General features: G+C 41.7%; 1 long non-coding RNA gene across 2 annotated transcripts in view; it reads right to left on the minus strand.

Moving 5' to 3' along the window:
• LOC121819011 (uncharacterized) overlaps positions 1 to 19019 on the minus strand; it is a 203069-nt gene that overhangs the window by 180276 nt on the left and 3774 nt on the right. The gene's annotated exons all lie outside the window — the stretch shown is intronic.

Here is a 19019-nt window from a genome sequence, read left to right on the forward strand (position 1 = left end):
GTGCAACTCCTCCTGTTCTTTTTGCTACAGTTCCAAATAACTCACTGTTAATTTGTTTAACATTATTTTTCCTTATTTTTTTTCCTATTTCAACTGTGTTACTGTAAACGTTTCTTTCATTGTGAGCACTTTCAAATATTTCAAAAGTAGAGAGACTATAAATAATACATACATAAATGCATTAAAGATAAATGTAGTGTCAAACTGAAGTCTGAGAGAGGGTTGCCTATCACAGTCTTGAATACTTTGATAAAGTATTGTTTGATAGGGGTTGTATAGAACTACAGGAATGAGGACCAATCTATCTTCAACCATGCAAGATAAATTCACTCCAAAGACGAGACTCATAAACACTCAGGAATTCTTAAGAACCCAGAAAATTCCTTCCAAACAGATATGAGTGCAATGAATATACACATTCATTCCCTAGCAACCAAGACCACAGAAATCCATAGAGGTCTTCTATGTACAGAAAAAAAGTAAGAAGGTAAAATAATTGAGTACACGCAAATGTGAATTCAGATAGAGACCTCTGATTGCACCAATTCCTTCTTCAGAGCAATATTGTAATGTCCATTTTCCTTATATGTGCCTAGAGGGCTCAGAGAAAGGGCATACATCCTACTATTTTTAAAATAATTTCAAGGACTTCAGATGGTAGAGAAAAAAAAAAAAACCTAATTGTATAAAGATAAAGCCTCCAGAGAGTTTTTGTTGATATTGCCTTCATGGAAGAGGAGTTTAAGACACAGTGATTATTAAAACAGGAAAACTCATCCACGCTCTCATTAAAGTAGATAACAAAATGATTTTGCTTAGAGCAACAAATGTGAAATCTCTTAATTTTCTTCCTAAACCATGTGACTCTTTAGCAGCTTAGATAAAAGAAGCAGTTAGAGCAGATGAGCATCAGATCTTCCGTTAATGCAAAGTAAATTGAATTCCAGAGAATCTTGGTTCTTTCAAGTTGGCTGAGGGTGCCACAGTTCAATACAAAAACCATTATACTTACTTACCACGCTACAAAGTCCTCCAAATCATTTATAAGGGCTGAGCCCTAACGAATGGCCCCAAGCTTGCCTGCTTCATTGCCAATAAATCCAAGCCCTCCTCAGACATTACTGAATTGTTCTGGCAGTCATACACAGTGCATGTCTTCTTTCTCCTCTGTTTTCAAATGGTATAGTCAACTTTTCTAGTTAATTTTTTTTTTTCCCTTTTCTTTACCTACAACAACCCTCATTCTGGCCACCAATGTTCACATTTCTACAATGCTTGGTGCATACACTGGGGTCGAAGCATGTTACCCTGCAATCAACAACGGTCTATTGGGAAAATCCAGTGATAGATCCTAACAGAATTCCACTAACTTCTCTTCATTTCACACCTGGAAAACTCTCCATCAGAATGATTTAAGATTTCACTCGATCCTGAGCACTCGTGCTATAGGACTGGTTCTCTGCTCTAGTGCCAGGAGAATGGACATGCCTGGAGCACTTTCATTTCCACTTACCCAAGCTAACCAACCAGAATACCAAAAGTAATCCAAATAGAGCAGGGGTCCCCAGCCTCCAGGCCGAGGACAGGTACCTCCCGTCAGATCACAGCGGCATTAGATTAGAAATGAAGTGCACAATAAATGGAATGTGCTGCAACCATCCTGAAATCACCTTCCCCCACCCCCTGGTCTGTGGAAAAATTGTCTTCCATGGAAATCGGTCCCTGATGCCAAAACGTTTGGGGACCTCTGAAATAGAGGATAACCCACAAAACATTTAAATTTAGTTTCGGGGATTGTTATAAAATTCTATCATAAAATATGATTATTTTAAATTCAAATGTCATAGTCCTTAAAGGGACACCTAATGGGATGTAAGCATGTTGACTGAAACAGCACAGTTTGGATCCTGGCCATCACAAATCTTTGAAAGGAGATACAGCTGGTATACTGGATTACCCTGGTCAACGTGGTATTACTGCACCTGCTTAAGGTTTGGGATTACATTTCCCTGAATTCCTCTTCTATGCCATTTTGGGTTAGGGCTGGTCACTGAGATGAATTCACATGAGATTCTTAGGGTGATCAAGCACTCTGGTTTGCCTAGGATAGAAGGGTTGTCATGGATATAGGACTTTCACTGCTAAAACTGGGGAGATTTTGAGCAATCCAGGATGGTTGGTGACCCTTGATTAGAAAAACAGAAGTGATGCCATGATCATTACTCTTGGGAAATTGTGGGGATCGAAGTGATGATGAAATGCAGGGATTTCAGTAGGCTCAGCTTGTCCCTGTTCCTCTCCTCTCCTGATTCCAGTGAAGTCCACTCAGTCTCTGGCCCCTGATTCCTATAGGTCAAATCCAGCAGAAGATGCCTGACTGCAAACTCATAGAGGTAGCATTCCCATTGGGGCAAGGGTGGGCATACAGGCAGCAATTTCTAGAGAAATAACTGCTCCTCTAGGTCTTCCCACAGGCCCCCCCCCCTCCTGTGCTTCTACTCCGGCAGGTAGATAGAAGTAATGTTCCCTATGTTTCCACAAGCTCTGACTTACCCAACTGCACCAGCACTCCAAACAGCACCAGTTACTATTCAATCCTCTCTCACCTTCTAAAGTTCACTTCCTAGTTTCTCATCCTTCTAGATAATTTATTCCCATAATATTTGTAAAGGCTCAGCTTCCTGACTGAACTCTGCCTGACCCACCTGCGTAATGAGTGACTGTGATTGGGTACCAAGCAATCACCACTGAGGAGTCAGAAGCATCAATCAGGAGCCTAATGACACAATCAACAACAGTAACTAAATGTAGCTGCTTTTTCCTCAAAGAAGTTAATCCCACCTCTTCCTTCATCTCCAGTTTTTCTTTTCCATAAAACTCATTCCTTTTAATTTTAGCATTTATCACAAGTTCTGAATTTTGTATCTATTTGTGTGATTATTAATTTAATGCCTGTGCCTCCTTACTGCCCACTGAAGGCTGGAATCACATTTGTGTTTCTCAATACCATGTCCAGAGACTGCAGAATGCCTGGCACATAGTAGGTGCACAATCAAGTACAATGACTATGTTTAAATGAATAAATTTAAAGAACTGCAGTTTGAAATCTAGGACACTAGATTTATTCTTTAAGTATTAACCACAATATGCATCTAGAAAGAAGGAAATGATTCTCCAGCTCTAAATATTGAGAGCCTTTTTACATTCCATCAGTAACATAATCCATGACCAGGTAAATACTTGTCTTCTTTATTTCTCCCCACAAAGAGAATCAATTACAAATTTCTCTGTTAATCCCCTAAGTACAATGTGGAGTCCATTAAGGGCTCAGAAGTTAGTAACCCTGGAATAGAGTGATGTTTATACTATTAAATGAATAATGGCTCCATATTGTCTTGAAGAGGAGAAATTTCCTGGGTTGCCATTTGGTTTGTGTGTTGGTTGGTTTTAAATCATTTAACAGGTCAAAAAGATGCTCTCCCTGGAATGAATACTAATGTTCCAACAAGAGTACAGCAGAGCAGTGGGCTGCAGTAAAAGTTAGTAACAATTTGCTTTCTGACTGTCACTTTGGGATTTTGCCTTCAGTAAAGTTTTGGAAGTCACTGTAATACTGTAACATTAAGTGGACTTAAAGTGCTGTCTATGCCCCAATCAAGAAGACACTGGGTAAATTTGCCAGTCCATCCAAAATATGCCTCTACAATGAGAATGCAATTCTGGAGGCCAAATATTTGCTAAGTTCAGTTTCTATTTCATTTTCAGAACCAGTCCATTTTGGATATATCACTCATACCTTCTTAAAACCAACATTCATAAATACTCTCCAAGTATTAGCCAGAAGTAGAGTTTTCTCACTGTATCCTAGGATCCGTGCATCACCCAATTTCCAAGGCCTCTGCCCTCTCCTAAAGTCCCAGGAGAGGTAGGTGGACATGCAGGACGCTAACAGAGACTCACAAGAATCTCAGTGAACAAGCCAGATTCAGCAGTCACCACATTTCCTTTACTAAGATAAGGAAATTAGTCTCAAAAAGTTACCAACATACCATGATGGTGAGGTCTATGAAGCAACCACTGAGTCTTAGAGGAAAGGTGACCCCCTGAGGGGCAATCCAGACACCACATAGCTGGAGACATAAGTAAAGAGAGGGACACGTGTATAATTTTCTTTCAAAATAAAAAGTGTGAAGATGAAAGCAGTACTTCTCAGGTCAGTGCTCTCAGTGCCAAGGGTAGCCTACTCTGTGTGAACCACAAGTCACCTGGGGGGATGGAGGCAGGGAAGACAAAAAGATGCAGGGAGTGGCAATTTGGCAAAGTTGTGTTTGTTTTGTGGTTACCCAGCACCTGGACCCCTTTGCTAGACTAAGTCCTGGAAACACCTGCCTCACATAGTAGAAACCAGGATGGAACTAGAGAGCCTCCATTTTCCTGCCCCTGGCAGCTAGGTTTCTGGTCTATTACCTCACCTCGGCCAATCAGATGTTCCTGCCTGGGATACTGGATCGTAACGGAGTAAAAAATAAAATGTAGGGACAGTTGAGAAATTGTTCAGTAGGAAAGCAGAGTGGTGCCAGGACTGTAAGCCGCAGAGTGGAACCTGAGGTCCAAGGGCAGTGGCAGTGAATGTCCAGTGCCAGGGCAGCATCTGAACCCATTCATTCTAAGGCAGGACTTGTTTCAAACAGGGCTCTGTTCCAGGCTGTCCTTCCAAATGCCTCACCGGTCTTAGTTCCTGCTCTCCTTCCAAATCTGGTTCTCTAGCCTTCAATGGATTCAGAGATAATATATTCCTCATGTTTGATTTTTACCAGAGCAGATCTGTGACTTTGCAGTCTGGCAGTGGCAGTTATGGAAAGGCAGAAAAAAAAAAAAAATCTAGAGAAGATAAATGAGGTCCAGCACTGGCTTAACTGCTTGATGGCTCTGTGGCCTTGGGCAAGTCAATCCCTTCACAAGAGGTCCACTTGCTTATTCTATCATAAAAGCACATTGTTTCCATGTTACTCTCTCCATCCATCCCACCTTCCTCCTCACCCCCTGTATCCACAAGTGTGCATCTCCATTGATGCCCTGCACATAGGCTCACCAGTAACATCTTTTTAGATTTCCATATATGTGTTAATATATGTTTTTCTCTTTCTGACTAACTTCACTCTGTGTAATAGGCTCTAAGGTCATCCACCTCATTAGAACTGACTCAAATGCATTCCTTTTATGACTGAGTAATATTCCGTTATATATATATACTACACCTGCTTTAGCTATTCATCTGTTGATGGACATCTCGGTTGCTTCCAAGTCTTAGCTATTGTAAACAGTGCTTCAGTGAGCATGGTGGCATGGGGTGGGAGGTGGTAGGGAGGTTCAAGAGGGAGAAGACATATGTATACCTATGATTCATGTTGCTATGTGGCAGAAACCAATACCATATTGTAAAGCAATTTTCCTTCAATTAAAATACATTTTTTTAAAAGCATGTTGGACTAGATAGTTTTGCTGCTACTATAGTATTAGTGCCACCTCTTGTTCAGCACATTGTTATTGATGACAAAGTTGATATCTTTAAAGTTCTCCAATGAGTTAATTCAATTTAACAAATCTGTGGAACACATATTCTGTGCCAGGCAGCATGCTAAATGCTGGAAATACAACAGTGAATAGATAATCCATGGTTTCTGTCTTCTTGGAGCTCACTAGGAGGACACAACAATTGCCAGCTTGTTACCATGGGGTAGGGCAAGCATTTTGCTCTGATAAGGACATAGTGTGCTTAGATAACAATGAATGGAGCCCTACTCAGACTTTGGGAATCAAGGGAGTTTCCCCAGCAATTGTGACTTCCAAGCTTCTCTGGCGAGAACTGAAGAATGAGTTAGAAAGAGTGAGGCAGGGACTTCCCTGGTGGTCCAGTGGTGGAGAATCCACCTGCCAGTGCAAGGGACACAGGTATGATCCCTTCTCTGGGAAGATCTCACATTCCTTGGGGCAACTAAGCCCAGGAGCCACAACTACTGAAGCCCACAGGCGTAAAGGAAGACACTGCAATGAGAAGCCCACACAACCCAGTGAAAAGTAGCCGCTGCTCACTGCAATTATAGAAAGCCCCCGCACAGCAATGAAGACCCAGCCCAACTGAAAATAAACTAAATAAATAAAATTTAAAAGAAAAGAAAGAGTGGGGAGATAAATTGGTCCCCACCTAAGGGACAACACTGGCATCAATGGCCACGAGGAACTAAGATGGGGGTCATGGTCAATGGGATGAAGATATGATACTAATGATGTTAAAGCAGTAAGCAGATACTAGATCAGACTGTACTAGGCAGACCATATGTGGGTTTTATTCTAAAAACTAGAAGAATGTTTAGAGAGTCAAATCTCCTCCCTCCCTTTCCCCCTTCCCTCCTTCCTTTCACAGAGGCAAGAAAGTAAACAAATGTGTTTTAAAATGATTTGCAGCAACGAGGGTTGAATGAAAACATATTTTCAGAGTTAACCAGAAAATTAAATTAAATTGCCCATACCTTCAGACTCTGGTTCCCTGAAGTTTCTCTGATGGTAGTGTTGAATCTGTTCCTTGGGAAACACACATCTGGCTGTCACTACTAAGCTTCTCAGCACTGCAGAAAACTCACCTTTCTACTCACACTTGAGTTATCTGATGCAGATTTTCAAAACTGACTCATAGATTACAAAGGCATGAAACTGACAAGGAAACCTGCCGAACAAAGCAATTTCAACACAAGCTTATCTGGGTTCCCTGGACCATCTTTCACCCAGAGAGCGCTGCATTTGAACAAACACACACTCATGCTTTGATCCTCAGAGCAGATAAGAATTTTGTTACTAGAGAAGCAAAGTAGTTTCATTGCTGCTGCTAAGTCACTTCAGTCATGTCCAACTCTGTGCGACCCCATAAACAGCAGCCCACCAGGCTCCCCCATCCCTGGGATTCTCCAGGCAAGAACACTGGAATGTGCTCTTCAGAAGGGCATGGAACCCCTAAATCCACTCTAAGTTAATTGATCTCAATGTTCTTAGATTTCCTCATTACTCACTGAGTTGTCTTCTTGGCAACAAGACAAAGTCTATCCACAACCCTTCCAACATCTGACGCTCAGAACCACACCCTGATAAGACCTGAACTGGCTCAGTGCTACAGCACAGCTGTCTCCTTAGCCCTGGACTCTGCCTTTCTAGTGATGGAGCTGGCTTGTTCTGGCGTTTTTGACATTCACATCACAGTGTGGACTCCCACTGAGCCTGCTGTCAATGAAATCTCTAAAGCTTCATCCCAAGGATTGCAGTTGAGCCACTTCTCCCCCACCTCGTGTACAATTTGACTTCTGAACCCAAGTGCAGGACCCTCCATTTATCCCTATTAAATTTCATCTTGTTAGATTCAGGCTATTGTTCCAGGCTGTCGAAATCATTTTAGATCTTGGCCCTGTCGGCTGTCTCCCTCTTTGCTTTATGCCATCTGCAAATTTGATCAGTGTGCTTTCCATGCTTTCATCTAAGTCATCAGTGGGAAGGTTGGGGAGCACAAGAGCAAGGACATGACCCTCTAGGTCACCAGAGATTGCTCTGCAGGTCATTGGTGATCATTCAATCAGCATTCATGGAGTCCTGTCTTTTACCCAGGTTCCAGTTCACTGAGCTATATCATCGCCCAGCCCACATTTGTCCATCAAGTCCACCACAGCGTCAGGGGCTACTTTGTCAAATGTCTTGCTGATATCCAGATACACCTTGCTAGATCATACCTTGATTTAATGATATAGGAATACTGGGTACAGAAAATCTATGAGCACTGCTGAAAACATTGGTAAACACTGTGTTTGTAGAGCTGGGTTTTTATGACAGGGTATTTGACTATTAGAAAATGAGTTTCTTAGAGCTAGCAACTCTGCTTTGTCTGTCTGCTCACAGCTGTTTTTCCAGCACCTAGGGCAGTGGCTGGGCTTCCCTGGTGGTACAGAGGTTAAAGCGTCTGCCTGCAATGTGGGAGACCTGGGCTCGATCCCTGTGTCGGGAAGACCCCCTGGAGAAGGAAATGGAAACCCACTCCAATATTCTTGCCTGGAGAATCCCATGGATGGAGGAGCTTGGTGGGCTACAGTCCACAGGTCGCAAAGAGTGAGTGACTTCACTTCACTTCAGGGCAGTGGCTAATGACAGGAGATATTCAAATAGCTATAAAGTTACCTCATCAAAGAACATATCAATAGCTTGGGGTTAGCAGTCACCTAACCTAATTCAAAAAGCAAAACATTTGTGGATTTCTAAATGAAGAAATAATAAGATAGGATGTGGGATCTAATTCCTGTCATCTATACTAGGGTTTGGCAAACTATAGCCCATAAACCAAATCAGGCCTACTGCTTGGTTTTGTAAATAAAGTTTTTTTTCAGAACATAGACCTATTCATGAACTAATATGTTGTCTATTTATGGCTGCTATTATGCTATCAAAGTGGAGCCCAATATTTGTGACACAACTGTGTGGTCCGTAAGGCTGAAAATACTCTCTCGCTTCGTACAGAAAAAGTTTGCTGACCACTGACCTAAGGAATTAAATCTAAACTTCTGATATCTAAGACTCTCCATAGTCTAACTTTGTGCTAATTTTCTTACTTACTGATCAAGATTAATGCTCTGGTAAAAATATTCCAAAACATATCATGCCTATTATTTTCTGTGCTTTTTCCCCACTGTTAGATATAATCAGAATGTCCTGTCCTCCTATCTAGGTCTTTTGCAACGTTGCATATCTACACACATAAGAAGTAAAGAAGTGAAAGCTGCTCAATCATGTCCAACACTTTGCAACCCCATGGACTGTAGCCTGCCAGGCTCCTCTTTCCATGGGATTCTCTAGGCAAGAATACTTGAGTGGGTGAAAGTGAAAGTGAAGTCACTCAGTCGTGTCCGACTCTTTGCGACCCCATGGACTGTAGCCTGCCAGGCTCCTCTGTCCATGGGATTTTCCAGGCAATAGTACTGGGGTGGATTGCCATTTCCTTCTCCAGGGGATCTTCCCAACCCAGGGATCGAACCCGGGTCTCCCTCATTGTAGACAGATGCTTAACCGTCTGAGCCACCAGGGAAGTAATTTTCCAGGCAATAGTACTTGAGTGCGTAGCCATTCCCTTCTCCAGGGGATCTTCCCAACCCAGGGATCGAACCCTGGTCTCCGTACTGCAGGCAGATTCTTTACCATCTGAGCCACCAGGGAAGAACTGTACGCAAACAAACACAACAGGGTAGCAAGCCTTTGCTGCAGCCTACTGTAAGCTGAGCACTGTATTAGACTCATCGTCACAATACTAGGATATAGTAGCTTGGTTTTTTCTATTGAGAAAACCACGGAATTAAGTAACTTATCCAGTGATTCACAGAGAATAGAAGGTTTGGCTAAAGTTTGAGTTAAGGTTTGTCAGAATTCCCTTGCAATTTGGCTTGGTTTTGCTCATTGCTTGTTCACAAATAAGCCACTTTACAAAAGGGGAGATGGAACATATCCAAATCTCCAGAAATCTTGATTTGGGGATTGGATAATCAAATCAATCTCTTTTAGACCTTCCACTGATGTTTAAGTCAGCCAAAGTCAATTTTATTTTGAAAAGCCATTAACTAGCATGACTTTAAACAATAAAATCAATTCAGAAACTATTCATTCAGTTAAAATCTAAGATAACAATATTAAGGCAATTGTGTTTGAACTACAATCCTAAGAATAGTCCATTCATATCCCTAAATCATACTGTGCTCTTCACTCGGACAGCTCGGATCCCATCTGCCAATGCACAGATGGGCTGGTCTGTGCATACGAGCTGCCCTTTGCATGCTGTATGTAATAGCAACAATGATGAACCTTGTGTGTTAGGAACCTCTCATGCAGCCCAGTTCTCCGTCACAGGATCTTCGGACAGGAGGGAAAGTGACCGGTATTATCTAATCACAGTTTCTATTTATGTCTGTCCTCTTCAAATCACTTCTCTAGCCCAGGCCAGTTCTTTCCCTTCCACTAATAACTAGATTTGAGCTTTCCCTTAAGATCATATTTCATCAGCTCCTGGCACATCTCTTCTGCTGCTGATGCCACGCTGATCTGCTTTGGCAAGTTTCCAGATCTTCTTTTATCACCTTAGTGACTGCATCCTAGCCAGGCTTTTCTCTCTATCCCTGACCCTCCCATATGCCCCTTTCCCCCACAAGCTTCAACATCAACCACCTGGCCAGATTTAATTTCTTACCCATGTCTATTCAAGCAGACACTGAAACAAAAATAGTATTTCCCTGGAAGGAGCTTCCATTCCCCATGGCCAAACTTAGCACAGCTCTCACCATCAGGAAGAGCTTTCCAGGGTGAGGCTGAATCCCTTGGGTGGGCCTAAAGAAACAGTGAGACAGATGCAGAGAAATGGGTGGGGAAAGTCTTACGGGAAAGCACATTTTGGATATTCAGTGTATTTTGTTAAATAAACACCACAGGGTAATTTGGTTTATAGAAGGATAATACTCAACCTTAAAGATGATAGGGTATCGGCAGAATGTAATTATTCCCTCAGGTCTCTGCTGAACAAGCAGGTGTTCATGTGACAACTTGGGTGGCTCCTTTTATATGGAACTTCTTCTCTCTTCCCCTGAAGGCCATAGAGATGGCCTGTGGATGGTGGTGGGTGCACATCACAGATAGAAACCATCTCCCAGACACACCAGTTCTCAGCAAAAGGGAAACTGTATCAGGTTCATATGCTTAGCCAAGGGGCACTGGAGAGAACCAACCGGAAGGCCAGTGTTACAGGGCACCAGTCTCTGCCAGCACAGACCGTCGTAAGTTTCTTAAGAGTGAGGGCTTCTGAAAGGAAGAATCCACAACCTAAAGCTCCCTTCTCTTGATATTGTACTATTGTTTGATGGGGACCAAAAGGATGCTAATGGTAGGCAGAATGCTCTCTCTCCCTAACAGGGAAATACAAGAAGAACATCTGCAGGGTCTCAGAAACACTTGGGATCCTTTCTGGGCTAGAAGACTCCTTAGTTGAAGGGCTGGAAAAGAGTTGCAACCTTGGCAAGCACACACTCTTCTGTCTGAGGTCTCCAGTATCTGAATCCAATTAAGGATCCACAAGCAAGGCTGCCTCAGTTCAGTTGCTCAGTCGTGTCCGACTCTTTGCGACCCCATGAATCATAGCACGCCAGGCCTCCCTGTCCATCACCATCTCCCAGAGTTCACTCAGACTCACGTCCATTGAGTCCGTGATGCCATCCAGCCATCTCATCCTCAGTCGTCCCCTTCTCCTCCTGCCCCCAATCCCTCCCAGCATCAGAGTATTTAACAATGAGTCAACTCTTGGCATAAGGTGGCCAAAGTACTGGAGCTTCAGCTTTAGCATCATTCCTTCCAAAGAAATCCCAGGGTTGATCTCCTTCAGAATGGACTGGTTGGATCTCCTTGCAGTCCAAGGGACTCTCAAGAGTCTTCTCCAACACCACAGTTCAAAAGCATCAATTCTTCAGTGCTCAGCCTTCTTCACAGTCCAAACCTCACATCCATACATGACCACAGGAAAAACCATAGCCTTGACTAGGCAGACCTTAGTCGGCAAAGTAATGTCTCTGCTTTTCAATATGCTATCTAGGTTGGTCATAACTTTTCTTCCAAGGAGTAAGCGTCTTTTAGTTTCATGGCTTCAGTCACCATCTGCAGTGATTTTGGAGCCCAAAAAATAAAGTCTGACACTGTTTCCCCATCTATTTCCCATGAAGTGATGGGACCAGATGCCATGATCTTCGTTTTCTGAATGTTGAGCTTTAAGCCAACTTTTTCACTCTCCTCTTTCACTTTCATCAAGAGGCTTTTTAGCTCCTCTTCACTTTCTGCCATAAGGGTGGTGTCATCTGCATATCTGAGGTTATTGATATTTCTCCCGGCAATCTTGATTCCAGCTTGTGTTTCTTCCAGTCCAGCGTTTCTCATGATGTACTCTGCATATAGGTTAAATAAGCAGGGTGACAATACACAGCCTTGACATACTCCTTTTCCTATTTGGAACCAGTCTGTTGTTCCATGTCCACTTCTAACTGTTGCTTCCTGACCTGCATACAGATTTCTCAAGATACAGGTTAGGTGGTCTGGTATTCCCATCTCTTTCAGAATTTTCCACAGTTTATTGTGAAACACACAGTCAAAGGCTTTGGCATACTCAATAAAGCAGAAATAGATGTTTTTTTGGAACTCTCTTGCTTTTTCCATGATCCAGCGGATGATGGCAATTTGATCTCTGGTTCCTCTGCCTTTTCTAAAACCAGCTTCAACATCAGGGAGTTCACAGTTCACGTATTGCTGAAGCCTGGCTTGGAGAATTTTGAGCATTACTTTACTAAGCATATGAGATGAGTGCAATTGTGTGGTAGTTTGAGCATTCTTTGTCATTGCCTTTCTTTGGAATTGGAATGAAAACTGCCCTTTTCCAGTCCTATGGCCACTGCTGAGTTTTCCAAATGTGCTGGCATGTTGAGTGCAGCACTTTCACAGCATCATCTTTCAGGATTTGAAATAGCTCACCTGGAATTCCATCACCTCCACTAGCTTTGTTTGTAGTGATGCTTTCTAAGGCCCACTTGACTGCACATTCCAAGATGTCTGGCTCTAGATGAGTGATCACATCATCATGATTATCTGGGTCGTGAAGATCTTTTTTGTACATTTCTTCCATGTATTCTTGCCACCTCTTCTTAATATCTTCTGCTTCTGTTAGGTCCATACCATTTCTGTCCTTTATCGAGCCCATCTTTGCATGAAATGTTCCCTTTGTATCTCTAATTTTCTTGAAGAGATCTCTAGTCTTTCCCACTCTGTTGTTTTCCTCTATTTCTTTGCATTGATCGCTGAAGAAGGCTTTCTCATCTCTTCTTGCTATTCTTTGGAACTCTGCATTCAGATGCTTATATCTTTCCTTTTCTCCTTTGCTTTTTGCTTCTCTTCTTTTCACAGCTATTTGTAAGGCCTCCCCGACAGCCATTTTGTGTTTTTGCATTTCTTTTCCATGGGGATGGTCTTGATCCCTGTCTCCTGTACAATGTCACAAACCTCATTCCATAGTTCATCAGGCACTCTATTGATCAGATCTAGGCCCTTAAATCTATTTCTCACTTCCACTGTATAATCATAAGGAATTTGATTTAGGTCATACCTGAATGGTAGCGGTTTTCCCTACTTTCTTCAATTTCAGTCTGAATTTGGCAGTAAGGAGTTCATGATCTGAGCCACAGTCAGCTCCTGGTCTTGTTTTTGTTGACTGTATAGAGCTTCTCCATTTTTGGCTGCAAAGAATATAATCAATCTGATTTTGGTGTTGACCATCTGGTGATGTCCATGTGTAGAGTCTTCTCTTGTGTCATGGGAAGAGGGTATTTGCTATGACCAGTGCATTTTCTTGGCAAAACTCTATTAGTCTTTGCCCTGCTTCATTCCACATTCCAAGGCCAAATTTGCCTGTTACTCCAGGTGTTTCTTGACTTCCTACTTTTGCATTCCAGTCCCCTATAATGAAAAGGACATCTTTTTTGGGTGTCAGTTCTAAAAGGTCTCGTAGGTCTTCATAAAACCATTCAACTTCAGTTTCTTCAGCATTACTGGTTGGAGCATACGCTGCAATCTGGATGGAGCCTGCTTGAATCAGAGTTTCAATAAATATCCCACACCACATTCACCCTGGACACCTCCTCCTGAGGAGCGCCACAGTTCTTGAGTGGATTTGCAATGACTATGCTGTTCTCTGCTTCCCCAAAATAGAGTTGCAGTAGTGTAGTTCCATGAAAGTTGCTTACGTTTAATTTCATAAGTAGGTAAAGTAATAGAACTCATCTAGTTATGATGTAAGTTCTGGACAAATTAGCATGATATTTCTTTGAGAATTATAATTTATAGGGTTAGGAATTTAAGATTTGTAAACTAGACCAATGACTTCACATCCTGGGTCACAGTTTTCCCAATGGAAAGATAATGGGGCATGGGGGAGTGAAATGACTGAATATTAGACAAGGAACTCTTCTTCCTACACCCCTATCCCTAGCAATTGCCTTCCTGCAACTTGTTTGCTGAAAAGCACCACCATGCCTCTAGTGACTGAACACACTCAAAATGGTCCTTCATGTTCTTCTTTGCCCAAGTATCACCTCAAATCAAAAGCTACAAGCTATTGACCTGTGTATCTCTTGTGTTTCCCCCCACCTCACTACCTGCAAAGCTTCTGCCTTGATAGCCAGTTCCTTACCATGCCCTCCTGGTTGGAGAAAGTGATCACCCTCTGTCTCATCAGTTTATCTACTCTCCTTACCCAAATATGTTAACACTTCAAATCCACATCACAGAGAAAAACCATGACTTCTCTTATATACACATCTTCCCATGGTATTTCTCTGCTTTAAATAATTCAAATTCATTTTTATAGCTATAAAATGAAGACCAAGTACTTCCTCAGCTCCACTGCTCTCTGTATTCCCAGAATCTAGCTAACTTATATGTGATTTGCACTCTGGGAAGGAGATGATACACACACACACACACTCTTAACTTTATGGGCAATCAGGCACATTTTTATTCTTTTAATTGTTCAAGTTTTTAAATTTTATTCTTATTTTAGTATACTTGCTTTATCGCGTTGTTAGTTTCTATTATACAGCGAAATGAGTCAGCCATACATATATCCCCCCCTTTTGGCCTGCCTTCCTCTTCAGGTCAGCACAGGGCCCTGTGCTATACAGTAGGTTCTCATCAGTTATCTATTTTATGCACAGTATCAGAAGTGATTATGTGTCGATCTCAACCTCCTAACTGCTCCCAGTCCCCCTTCCCCCTCGGCATCCATATATTTGTTCTCTACGGCTGTGTCTCTAAACTGAACATTTAGATTTACATTAACTGTAGATTCACATGCAGTTTTAAGAAATACTACAGAGAGATCTTGTATACCCTTTACAGTCTCCCCCAATGGTGATATGTTGCAAAACTTGAGTCAAAAAGAAATCACAATCAAAATATTGGCAGTAACATAGTCAAAGCACAGAATATTTCTATCAGCACAAGGATGCTTTTATTGTTCTTTAACAGACACACCTGGGCTTCTCAGTGATGCTGGTGGTAACGGTCCAGCTGCTTGCGCAGGTGGCATAAGAGACGTGTGTTCCACCCCTGGGCTGGGAAGATTCCCTGCAGGAAGGGCACCCACCCCAGTATTCTTACCTAAAGAATCACATGGACAGAGGAGCCCGGCGGACTGTAGTCCATAGGGTCAGAAAGAGTCAAACACGACTAAAGTGACACAGCACACAGGCACAGCCATTCCTAACTCTCATCCTTCTGTTCACCAACCTTTGTCTCTAATTTCTAGTGACTACTAATCTGTTCTCCATTCTTAAATTTTATAAATTTAACAGTGTTATAGAAAAAAAAATCATACAGTATACAAACTTTTGGAATCTTTTTTCATAAAGCATAATTCTCTGGAGATTAATCCAAAGTATTGCAGATATCAATGGCTAGTTCCTTTTTATTGCTGAGATGTATTTATTACACAGGATGGATATGCCATCAATTTTATTTTATTTTTGATTTATTTTTTTTTAATTTTAAAATCTTTAATTCTTACATGTGTTCCCAAACATGAACCCCCCTCCCTCCTCCCTCCCCATAACATCTCTCTGGGTCATCCCATGCACCAGCCCCAAGCATGCTGTATCCTGCATCAGACATAGACTGGCGATTTGATTCTTACATGATAGTATACATTTGGTGAAGGATATCTAGGTTGTTTCCAAATTTTGGCTCTTGCAAATAAAACTGCTATGCACGTCCTTGTATGAGTGTTAACATAAATTTTAATTTCTCTGGGGTAACTGTCCCCCTGTGCAATTTCTAAGCTGTATAAGAGTTGCATGTTTATTTCTATAAGCAACTGCCAAACTATTTTCCTGAGTGGTTGGACTACATTATATTGACACTAGCAATATATGAGTAAACCAATTTCCCTACAGCACTGCCAGCATTTGGTGTTATCCCTATTTTTCTTTCTAATACTAGCTATTCTATTTTTGGCATTTTTAAAAAACATTTTAATTGGAGGAGAATAGCTTTACAGATTGTGTTGGCTTCTGCCGTACCACAACATGAATCAGACCTAAAGCATACAAATGTCCCCTTCCTCTTGAACTTCCCTGCGACCCTCGACCCCATCCCATCCGTCTAGGTTGTCATAGAGCACCAGGGTGAGCTCCCCGTGTTAAACTTCCTATTAGCTATCTATTTCACATACGGTAGTGCACATGTTCAGAGGAGGCAGTGGCGCCCCACTCCAGTACTCTTGCCTGGAGAATCCCATGGACGGAGGAGCCTGGAAGGCTGCAGTCCATGGGGTCGCTGAGGGTCAGACACGACTGAGCAACTTCACTTTCACTTTTCACTTTTATGCATTGGAGAAGGAAATGGCAACTCACTCCAGTGTTCTTGCCTGGAGAATCCCAGGGACAGGGGAGCCTGGCGGGCTGCTGTCTATGGGGTCACACAGAGTCGGACACGACTGAAGTGACTTAGCAGTGTACGTGTTTCAGTGCTACTTTTCAGCTTGTCCCACCCTCTCCTTCGCCAACTGTGTTGACAAGTCTCTTCCCTAGGTCTACGTCTCTAATCCTGCCCTGCAAGTGGGTTCATCAGTATCATGGGTATGTAGTAATATCTCCCTGTGAATTTACTTTGTATTTTCCTAACGGTAAATACTGGTGAATCATCTTTTCTCATGCTTGTTATTTTATAGCCTCTTTGATAACATATCTGTTCATATTGTTTGCTCATAGTTTTCTTGAGCTTTTATTTTAACTAATGAGTTGTGAGTTATTTATACACTAAATAACAAACCTTTACAGGATATATGGTTTGCAAATATTTTCTCCCAGACTATAGCTTATCTTTTAATCCTGTTAATAGGGGTGTTTTTTACAAAACGAAAAGAAATTAATTTTTGATGTGCTCTGAATTATCCATTTTTGATGCAATCTAATCAATCAATTTTTCCTTTTATGAATTGTGATTTGGGGTCACATCTAAGAGTTCATGTCTAGCCCTAGATTTCAAAAATTGTCTATTTTTTTTCTAAAAACTTTTTAGCTTTACGTTTTACATTTAAGTCTGTGATCCAGTTTGAGTTCATTTTTTTTCTTTATAAGGTGTGAAGTTTGGATCAAAGTCCTTCTATTCTTTTTCCTTCGTCCTTTTCTTTTTTTGGCCAATGGATGCCCAATCGCCTAAGCACCATTTGTGGAAAAAGCATAACAGGTACTTTTGAATGGTAGCCTCTGCATCTACCCTTTGCCTTTGGCTCTCCCCGGTGAGGCCTCTGTTCTCTGACTTTCACGATGTCTTGCCTCCTCCCTGTTTACCCAGACTTCCAAAAGTCTTCACTGTGGCCTTCCATCAAGGCCATGGTATCTGGAGCACGCCAACTGCTCAGTGTTGTCTTCAAAGAAAAAGTAAGTACCATCCACAGGAGCAGGACTCTAAATCTTAAAAAACCTTCAAGAATTTCAACAAGAATTACGCTCTGTACAACTTGCTTGCTTGCCTTGCCTTCTTTCCAACCCACTTTGCACAACCTTGACCTCAAAGAACTAAAGAGATACCACTGTTGTTTATATATGACAACTTACTTGCAGAAACAGGAGTTTTAATCTAACATGTCTGGATTTCCCTGGACTTGATTCCCCAATTTCACAGTACATCACACTGTGTCCTGGTTCCTTGTTTACTATTTTAGTTTAAGGCTACCATATTGAAAGAATTTGTCATGCTCAGATATCAGTCCCACGTAATAAGCAAAGACTTGTTTGTGGGCTAGTGGAAGAGAATACACAAAACCACCTGGGCTCTCTTCTGCCTTCTGCATATCCTAATGTATCATGTATGTCTCAGCTGTACTCACAGAATACAAACAACCCTCATTTAAAATCATTTAAACCTGTGTGAGCTTGAGGTAACATTTCCACATAAGGATGTCAAGACCCATTCCTTCCCTGACACATTGTTGAAGGAAACAGTTTAAGCCGAGATACCACGTGGAGACAAGGTGATTATTCAGACAATCCTCTGGGATTTCTTGGTCTGGCCATAGCACTATTCAGTCCCTTAGGCTGTAAAATCACAGCCTCTGAGGTCAATCTTGAATCAGTCTATGCTTGTCTCTGGTTTTATTTCACTAAACCCTGGATGTGCTAGAGCACAGAGCTGAGAGGGCTCTTAATCCATGGGTTCATTTTAATGGGCCCTAGTATTTCTGTCCCTGTCCATTCTGATTCAATGTCAGTATCATCAATGAATTTGATCATACTTTCCCTAAGGCGTTTTAAGCAAATTGGACATTTTTTTAAATAATAAAAAGCTGACAAATGAAATGTTTAAAAATAGGCATGGTGCTGATTCTAAGAATGTGTCTGGAGTGTATGAGAATATGTATGAAGAGTGGAATAGTCTCTGTCAGGCTTTTTTTTTTTTTTTGCTTCTTTCTCCATGACCTTAAACATTCTATAGCTATTAAGAGGTGCCATTCTTCATTTTTCAAGCTTTTCAAACACTTTTTAGTGCAACTATGTGGACGATTCTGCTGTGGGTGCTAGGCAGGTGGATGAAGGTAAATATACAAGATAGTTCTCATCCCTCACTTTTCAAGCTCTTGAGATTCTTACCTTTTAGCACTTTTTCTAGGAGGTCTCCCCCTGATGACTATTACACACAATTGTTGTCTTCTTCAATCCCTGCATAAATTTGTGCTCATAACAATTATGTGGCTTATGCAAAAGCTTTTCGTGAAACCCTCTTGTACAATGTTTATGTGGCATTAGTGAAAGCTTGTATTGTTATGTAGCACCCCTAGTAGAATTTCTATCTCAGTCTTCCTCCCCCAGCCCCCGTCGATCACAAATTCTCCGTAAGCACAGGGTAGTTTTAGTTCCTCTACA

The sequence above is a fragment of the Ovis aries genome, chromosome 3, assembly GCF_016772045.2.
Source record: "Ovis aries strain OAR_USU_Benz2616 breed Rambouillet chromosome 3, ARS-UI_Ramb_v3.0, whole genome shotgun sequence".
Lineage (NCBI taxonomy): Eukaryota > Metazoa > Chordata > Mammalia > Artiodactyla > Bovidae > Ovis > Ovis aries.